Source organism: Leucoraja erinacea, chromosome 5 (genome assembly GCF_028641065.1).
Source record: "Leucoraja erinacea ecotype New England chromosome 5, Leri_hhj_1, whole genome shotgun sequence".
In the NCBI taxonomy this organism is placed as follows: domain Eukaryota; kingdom Metazoa; phylum Chordata; class Chondrichthyes; order Rajiformes; family Rajidae; genus Leucoraja; species Leucoraja erinaceus.
Window position 1 is genome coordinate 30941616 of NC_073381.1, and position 9143 is coordinate 30950758.

Consider the following 9143-nt stretch of genomic DNA (forward strand, 5'->3'; position numbering starts at 1 on the left):
CCCTCTTTAGTGGTATATTGCAGCTTTTTATATTTCTGAGGCTGTTTCTCATTAATTGTTCTGGTAATACTTTGTTATTGTGTGATACCAGAAAATAGTGAAACGCACTGAAGCCTTACTGACAGATCTTAGATGCTGAACCACATATGCTATTTGAGCTAGTTCCCTTGACAATAGTCATTATATGTTGTTTAGAGATGAGCTGCCAGCAGCCCTAGGGCATACTTCCTCCTTGCAGGTTGAGTAGTAGGCGAGCCAAATGTTTGAATGTTCCTTTCATGAGATTAGAACATCCAGTTTAAACGCACCAGCAATGTTTCCAACTAGGCATAATGAACACAACCAAAAGGAAAGCCTCGTGTCGACCATGCTGCGAATATGAGTCGAGGGCAAACTCGCCAGAACTCGCGGATTAGTTCGCCCAAGTGGGACAGCCCCTTTCTGTGTCTCTCAAAAAACCTTCCTGCTTGGTTCTTAAATTAGAATTAAATTAGTTCTTGAACACGGAGGGGAGGCTGGCTGGACTATGGTGCCATCCTCACCTTGGTGCCATTTATGTTATGTTGTGTCGTGGACTTTCTGTGTTTGTGCTTTTTTTTAAATTCAATTTCAATTTTATTTTTAATATGTTTTATTATTTATTTATTATTTATTTATTATTTATTTTATTTTTTTATGATTTTTTTTATGATACTGCCTGTAAGGGAAATTCATTTCGTTGTCTCAAATTGAGACAATGACAATAAATTTGAATACAATACAATACAATACAAATTAATCAATTTACAAGGGAAATCATGCAGCAGCATTAGTTACCCCTTATCATCATTATCATCTATCTGAATTCCTCAAAGAACTGAGTTATTTTTCTGATATCTGGCTCTGTTGGTGATTGTGTTTGGGTAAGTTTGGACATAGGTTCACAGTACTTACACCACCTCTCACATTACTTGGCAGGAGCTGAAGACTATTCCATTACAAATAATGTGAGAGTGTGCATTAGTGGGTGATTTATTATGGGAAAAGAGAGATGACACATGTATGCACCAGGACAGTACCTCGACCTGTATTATTTCCTCTATTACTACCGCACCTAAATTTACACAGCTCTTTGCGCATAAAAAGTCCTGAGTGGAAAAGATGTAATCTATTGTACATATACAGTTGCTACTGAACTGTGTGCTAACCTGATTTAGTCTCTGTTTCTCTGTATGTCTGGAAGACACAGAGTATTTGATGAAATCAGGAATATGAAAGATACAGTCATAAACAATAGGAGCAGAATTGGGCCATTCGGCCCCCTTCTTCAGACAATAGGAGCAGAATTGGGCCATTCGGTCCATCAAGTCTACTCTGCCAGACAATCATGGCTGATATTTCTTCCCCTCTTAATCCCATTCTCCTGGCTTCTCCTCATAACCCCTGACACCCCTGATTTAAATCCTTGAAAAGCTATAAGGCATGCGGTTGCAAATTGCTTGGCGGATTTCAAAGACCAAGTTATAAGCACGTAGCAAAAGCACTAACGTAGAGGACCAAGCCTGTACATTTGGAAGTAGCTGAAAAATTTGCTTGATAAATCCTTCAGTGATCCTGAATCAAGCCTATATTGATGCCTTATTCTGTTGCTTTCATTTGCAAAGTAATGAAATTAAGATTTAAGGTAGATAAAAGTGCTGGAGAAACTCAGCGGGTGAGGCAGCATCTATGGAGCGAAGGAATAGGTGACGTTTAGGGTCGAGGCCCTTCTTCAGACTGATGTGGGGGTGGTGGTGGCGGGAAGAAGAAAGGAAGAGGCGGAGACAGTTGGCTGTGGGAGAGCTGGGAAGGGGATGTTAAAGAGGGAGAAAGCAAGGACTACCTGAAATTGGAGAAGTTAATGTTCATACTGCTGGGGTGCGAACTACCCAAGCAAAATATGAGGTGCTGCTCCTCCAATTTATGGTGGGACTCACTCTGGCCATGGAGGAGGCCCAGGACAGAAAGGTTGGATTCGGAATGGGAGGGGGAGTTGAAGTGCTGAGCCACCGGGAGATCAGGTTGGTTATTGCGAACTGAGCGGAGGTGTTGGGCGAAGCGATCGCCACGCCTACACTTGGTCTCACCAATGTAGATCAGCTGATACCTAGAGCAGCGGATGCAATAGATGAGGTTGGAGGAGGTGCAGGTGAACCTCTGCCACACCTGGAAAGACTGCTTAGGTCCTTGGATGGAGTCAAGGGGGGAGGTAAAGCGACAAGTGTAACATTTCCTGTGTTTGCAAGGGAAAGTACCAGGGGAGGGGGTGGTTTGGGTGGGAAGGGACGAATTGACCATGGAGTTACAGAGGGAGCAGTCTCTGCGGAAAGACGAAAGGGGAGAAAATGGGAAGATGTGGCCAATGGTGCCATCCCGTTGGAGGTGGCGAAAATGGCGGAGGATTATTTGTTGTATGTGATGGCTGGTAGAGTGGAAGGTGTGGACAAGGGGGACTCTGCCCTTGTTACGAGTGGGGGGATGGGGAGTGAGTGCAGAGTTACGGGGTATAGAAGAGACCCTGGTGAGAGCCTCATCTATAGCCGAAGAGGTGAACCCCCGTTTGCTAAAGAATGAGGACATCTCCCTGGTTTGGAAGATTTAATGTGAGCACATTTGAAAAAGGTGTTGATTGGCAAAAGACCCAGAGGGGACATGGATAGAAATTATCTTTGCACTGCAGATTGTTGTGAGCTGAAATGGCCTCTCTGAAAAGGGGATGAAAGTTTAATCAATATTAATATTCAAAAACACAAAGGATGAATATCTGAATGGAATTCATTTTCCAGCCATCGGGGAAGAACTGGATTAATTGGATTGCAACAAGAATAATCCCAGGAATGATTGGGCTAACATATGATGAGCCTTTGACGGCACTTGGCCTGTATTCATTGGAGTTTCGAAGTGTGTTGGGGGACCTCATTGAAACTTAATGAATAGTGGAAGGCCTGGATAGAGTAGATGTGAAGAGAATGATTTCTCTTCACATCTACTTTTCTCAGCATCACTAACACCCTCTTTCGCCAGATAAACAAACTGAAGGCATCTTGGAGGCACCCACGATCCACAGTAGCATCTCATTGACTATGTCATTGTACGAGCCATGGACTGCCGTGAAGTGAACATCACAAGGACCATGATGGATGCAGATGACTGCTGGACAGATCAACGCCTCATCCGCTCCATGATGTCCATCATACTCAAGAGGAAGAAGGGGATTCAAACTAAGCAGATCCGGCCAAGGCTGAACCTTGGAGGAAACTGCCATCCAGCAGTTGGGGAAAGCCTCCAGCAGAATATCCTGATGATATTGAAGGGCACTGGATCCGGCTCAAATCCACCATCCTTGATACCTGTAAAAACATCCTTAGGTGCAAGTCCAGAAAACACCAGGACTGGTTTGACGAGAACGACACAGAGATAGAACAGCTCATCTCCAAGAAAATGAAAGCCTTTCGTGCCAGACAAAATGATGTAACCTGGAAGGCTAAAAGACACTCCACAGCCAAGGCGGACATCCTGAGACAGGTAAGTGAGCTTAAGAACTCATTGGTCAGATTGGTCTCTGGACATCCAGAGACTGACCGACTCAGATGACACCCCCAGAGGTTTCTTCAGCACTACTAAGGGCATCTATCGCCCAAGCTACCGTGGCTTAACCCCCCTGCACTCAAAAGATGGACAAGAACTGCTGAAGGCAGTTAATGTCCATTAATGTCCGATGGAAAGAGCACTTCCAGGAACCCCTCAACCATGACAGCACAACTGAACCAGACATTACCCACTGCATCCCCCAGAGTCCCATCAGAGAAGACTTAGAAGAACCTCCCACTATGACAGAACTTCAACATGCCACCAAGAACCTTAAGAACAACAAGGCCACCGGTCCAGATGGGATCCCAGCTGAGATCTTAAAGGAAGGTGGACTGGAGCTCCTGTACCACATCCATGCCCTACTCCTCAAGGTAGGGGAAAAAGAAGAACTTGCCTTAGAACTCACGGATGCTCTAATAGTGACTAAGGCTGCATGTGGAAACTACAGAGGCACCTCGCTCCTGTCAACAACATGCAAAGTCCTAGCTCGTGTCATCGCAAACCGACTTCTACCACTGTCTGCGGAGCTACTCCCAGAATCACAGTGTGGCATCCACCCATCCAGAGGTACAGCAGACATGATATTCACAGCACACCAACTCCAGGAAAAATACCGTGAACAGCCTTTGTACAGCCTTGGTACATGACCTTCATAGACCTGATAAAGGCTTTTGACTCGGTAGACCGCCAGGCTCTTTGGAGCATACTATCAAGGTATGGTTGTCATGACAAGTACATCAGAATATTGAGGTTTCTACTTGATGGTAGGTCACAGTGCTCAGTAACTGCGGCTCTGAGTCCGTGCCCTTCACTGTGGCAACGGAGGTCAACAGGGATGCATCATCGCATCCACCCTGTTTGTCATCTTCATTGCTGCCATACTTCACCTCATTGATGAATAGCTGCCACAGGGGACCCCAATCCTCCACAGAATAATAGGTTGAAGGCCAAGAGCAAAGTCAGTAAAGCTCCATCATGGAGCTTCAGTATGCGGACTGCACCATTGCAGCACACTCTGCAGAAGGCCCCCAGGGCATCCTGAATGCCTTTGCCAATGCATACAGAGCTATGGGCCTAGCCTTAAATATCAAGAAGGCCTATGTCCTACATCAAACTCCACAAAACCAGCCGTCTACCCAGCCCACTATAAAAGTGGACGACACCACTCTTGAAATCGTTGACCACTTCCCCTACCTTGACAGCATTCTTTCCTCAAAAGCTGACATCGACTCTGAGCTCAACCATCGCCTGAGTTGTGCCAGTGGAGTCTACGGCAGACTCAGGAAAAGAGTCTTTGAAGACCAACACCTAAAGGCTCAAACAAAACTGCTGGTCTACGGAGCCGTTGTCCTCTCCACCCTGTTGTATGGAGCCGAGTCATGGACCATCTACAGCAGGCACCTGAGAGCCCTGGAACAAGACCATCAAAGATCCTTACAAAAGATTCTGAGGATCAGCTGGGAGGACAAACGCACCAACATCAGCATTTTGGAGGAAGCCAACGTGACCAGCATCACCACCACAATAATGCAGCGCCAATATCGATGGACTGGCCATGTCATCCACATGTCCAACACACGTCTCCCGAAACAGATCATGTACTTTCAATTGAAGGAAGGTCAGTGAGCCCCCGGCGGATCAAAGAAATGCTTTAAGGACAACATCAGGACCAGTCTGAAGAAATTCCACATCACATCAAGCAACTGGGAGCACATTGCACTGGACACTGGTGGAAATCCGCGCAGGAAGGAGCTGCACCATGAAATGGAACTACGTCGTGTCGCAGAGACAAAGTGACAGCACAGTAAGGAGAAAGAGAGAAGGGGGCTTGTCGACTACCAACCACCGCCAGTCTCCACTGCCCACGTTGCACCAAGCTGTGTGGAGTGCGGATCGGCCTCTACAGATATCTGTAGACCCACAAGTAGACGATCCTATGGAGAGGCCAGCCATACTCATTTTGAGTGACCGCAGATGATGATGATGAAGAGAACGTTTCCACTAGTGGGAAATTCTAGGACTAGATGCCATAGCCTTAGGAATTTCTTTAGTCAGAGTGTGGTAAATCTGTGGAATTCATTGTCAAGGAAGGCTATGGAGGCCAAGACAATAGATATTTTTAAGGCAGAGATTGACAGATTCTTGATTAGTATGGGCATCATGGGTTATAGGGAGAAGGCAGGAGAATGGTGTTGAGCGGGAAAGATATATCAGCTATGATTGACTGGCAGGGTAGACTGGATCGGCTGAATGGTCTAATTCTGCTCCTATAACTTATGAGTTTATGAACCGTAGGCTAGCACATCCACATGGCCCAACAGTCCTCCTGTCACTGAATCATTCCGTGGCTTATCATGGCATTCTCATGTTCATCTTTCATTCCTGTTCTGCTGTCAGGTTCTAACAATGAAAGGAAGTATTGACCTTGTCATCACCATGCCTGCTGCTTCTGTGTAGCTCTGGTCTGGTGGATCCAATTCTTTGCCAACATAATTTATTATCTGTTGCTGTGCTTCTTCCACAGGTACTTTCAAAGCAACATCTTGAATTAGTTTTACCTCCATCTCTTGGTTCATTATTTAAACCCAAATTCCTTGCAGATCAGCTGAAACATGCATGTCATGTGCTGACCTTGTTTTAGAATGTAGTGGTCAACTCAGGACAATAAAGTTGTATAGAGAGCCCACAGCATCACTTCCATTCACACCCACTTTTCACTGTATTGTGAATTAACAAAAGGTCTTGATCGTTTCGTTTTCATTATATTTAGAAGGATCAAGACCAAGTGGGGCCCGTTGGGTCCTGTCCCCTCAACGCGCGGATGCGGGGGGGTGGGCGAGGGCCTGCAGCGTCACACATAAATTATCCACCCCCCCCACACACTAAGCAACCCCTTTAATATTATGTTAATATTCTTCATTCGCTCCTTTTACCACATCCCCGCCCTATCCATTCATGCATAACTCCCAACTCGCAGGCGTGTCTAGAGAGGGGGAGAGAGAGAGGGGGGGGGAGAGAGGGGGGGGAGAGAGGGGGGGGAGAGGAGGGGGGAGAGGAAGAGGGGGGGGAGAGTGAGGAGGGGGGAGAGGAGAGGGGGGAGAGGTGGGGGGGGGGAGGGGGGGGAGAGGAGGGGGGAGGGAGAAGGGGGGTAGAGGAGGGGGGGAGAGGAGGGGGAGAGGAGGGGGGGGAGAGGAGGGGGGGAGAGGGGGGGGGGAGGAGGGGGGGAGATGAGGCAAGAGAGGAGGGGGGGGGAGAGGGGGGGGTAGAGGGGAGAGGAGGGGGAGAGGGGGGGGAGTAGGGGGAGGAGAGGAGGGGAGAGGAGGAGGGGGGGGGGGAGAGAGAGAGGGGGGGAGAGGATGGGGGGAGAGGAAGAAGGGGGGAGAGGGAGGGGAGGAGAGAGGGAGAGAGGGGGGGGGGGGGGAGAGGAGGGGGGAGAGGGGGGGGGAGAGAGGGGGGGGAGAGCAGGGAGAAAGGAGGGGATAGAGGGGTAGAGGGACGGATCTGACCAGAGACGGACCCAAACTTCACTTGCAGCGCGTGGTACACATCCCATGGAACACAGCGCGCAGATACATTGTGACGTCATCAAATTTTCAGATTTTTGAACATTTTCATTAATCTCGAGAAATAAAGCATGAATTTGTCAGATAAGGCAAATTTGGAATCCACGCGAAAAATCTCTACCGGAATATGTCAAAATGTTACCGTTATCACGTCTTTTTTTTAGAGAAGATGTGATTACACACAAACAAACACACACAGACAAATAAATACACGTCCAAGATCAGAGTATAGAGATATGATAAGGAATGGATACATTATGGCAATGAAATACAAAGTTCAACATTAATGCAGAATTTGTGCTTGTATGATTTAAGAGGTATTTGTACAGATTTTTATCTTTGGTCCTTATTGCTGTGGGTCAAAGAATATAATCAATGGCACAAAAAAATTGCTTAGATCAATCAAAGTAAGAAGATACTTTGATGAAGTCACTTGCATTGAGCTGGTTTGACATTTGTTATAATTGGCTACACAAAGTATTACTTGAGACCACATGCGCTTATAATTACACCAAAACAGGTCTCCCCTTTGACACCTTGGTGATAGATTAAAGTATTTTATTTCCTGATCTCTCCACTATAGTTAACTGAAGATTTTATCATTTTGTGTGTAGATAATGGTGTAATGGTTTCAGCTTTGACCCTTGTTTAAACAGCTGGCTCCTATCACCTACAATGGCTAAATTAAAACAAAAATGTTTTTTATTGTATATGAAAATGGCTTTATCCAATATTATTCCATTGAAAACTAGATAGATAAAATGCATAGATATTTTAATTCTGCTCATTACTTGCTCATGGGTGGTGAATTAGAAATATAAAGCAATGCTAACAAGGTTCATAAATAGGTGAAGGTGAATTTACACAGGAAAATACATTCTAGACATCAAAGATATTTTTTGTGTGTTAACTGATCTAATGTTGAAGTGTGTTTTTTTCACCAACCAGCACCTCTTCTTCTAAGCCACCTGCGTCTACATTCCACTTATTACTTTCAATATTCTTGGTTCCTCTCAAATCCGAAATTCCCCCAAAGGCACACCATGCATTGTGTAAGACCCTGCCTTTGTGTAAACAGAAGTTGCCCACACACATTCAGCTCACTTTTATCATAGACGCAAAATGCTGGAGTAACTCAACGGGACAGGCAGCAGCTCTGGAGAGAAAGTATGGGTGACGTTTCGGGTTAAGACTGAAGAACGGTCTCGACCCAAAACGTCACCTATTCCATCTCTCCAGAGATGGTGCCTGTCCCGTTGAATTACTCCAGCATTTTGGGTCTGCCTTTGATTTAAACCAGCATCTGCAGTTCTTTCCAACACAGCTCACTTTATCCTACCTGCAGTGAAAATATGGCTGGTGGGTGAGGCAGGCATAGAGAACAGCACAGGACCCCATACATTAGGGCTGCCAACATTGGGTGAGAGTTAGGAGAGAGAAATTGTGAGAGACCAAGCCCGAGGGTACGGAGCTTTTGCTTTTTTCAGCTTTAAATTGTGCAATCTGGTGCATACTGTAGTGAGTCTTTTAACATACTTGAATGCAATATTTATGCTTTAAATTGGATTAGCTACGTATAAGGTTAAGCTAAATTACATTCCTAATTACATTCCACAGTAGAGCCAGTCTCTGAGCAACAGGTGCAACACATGAATGATCTTAGTGTATTCATGTAAGGAAATCAGATTATAATCAAGCACTTGACCAACCTGGGTCTCACTGCACACTTGGTACTACACCTGACCCTGACTCCAGTTACATACCTTCTCTCACTGCTGACCCTGAGTCCAGCCTTATACCTCGCTCCCCAAACAAACATAATAGTTGAGTGGCAAATGACAATAGTGCTACCTTCCCAATATTTAACTGAAGAAAATAATGGGTTATCGGGGCTGTATGTTGTGACAGACAGCCTGACACCTTGCCTGCCATTTTAATATTACACTTATCCCAACCCCTGGATATTCCGGA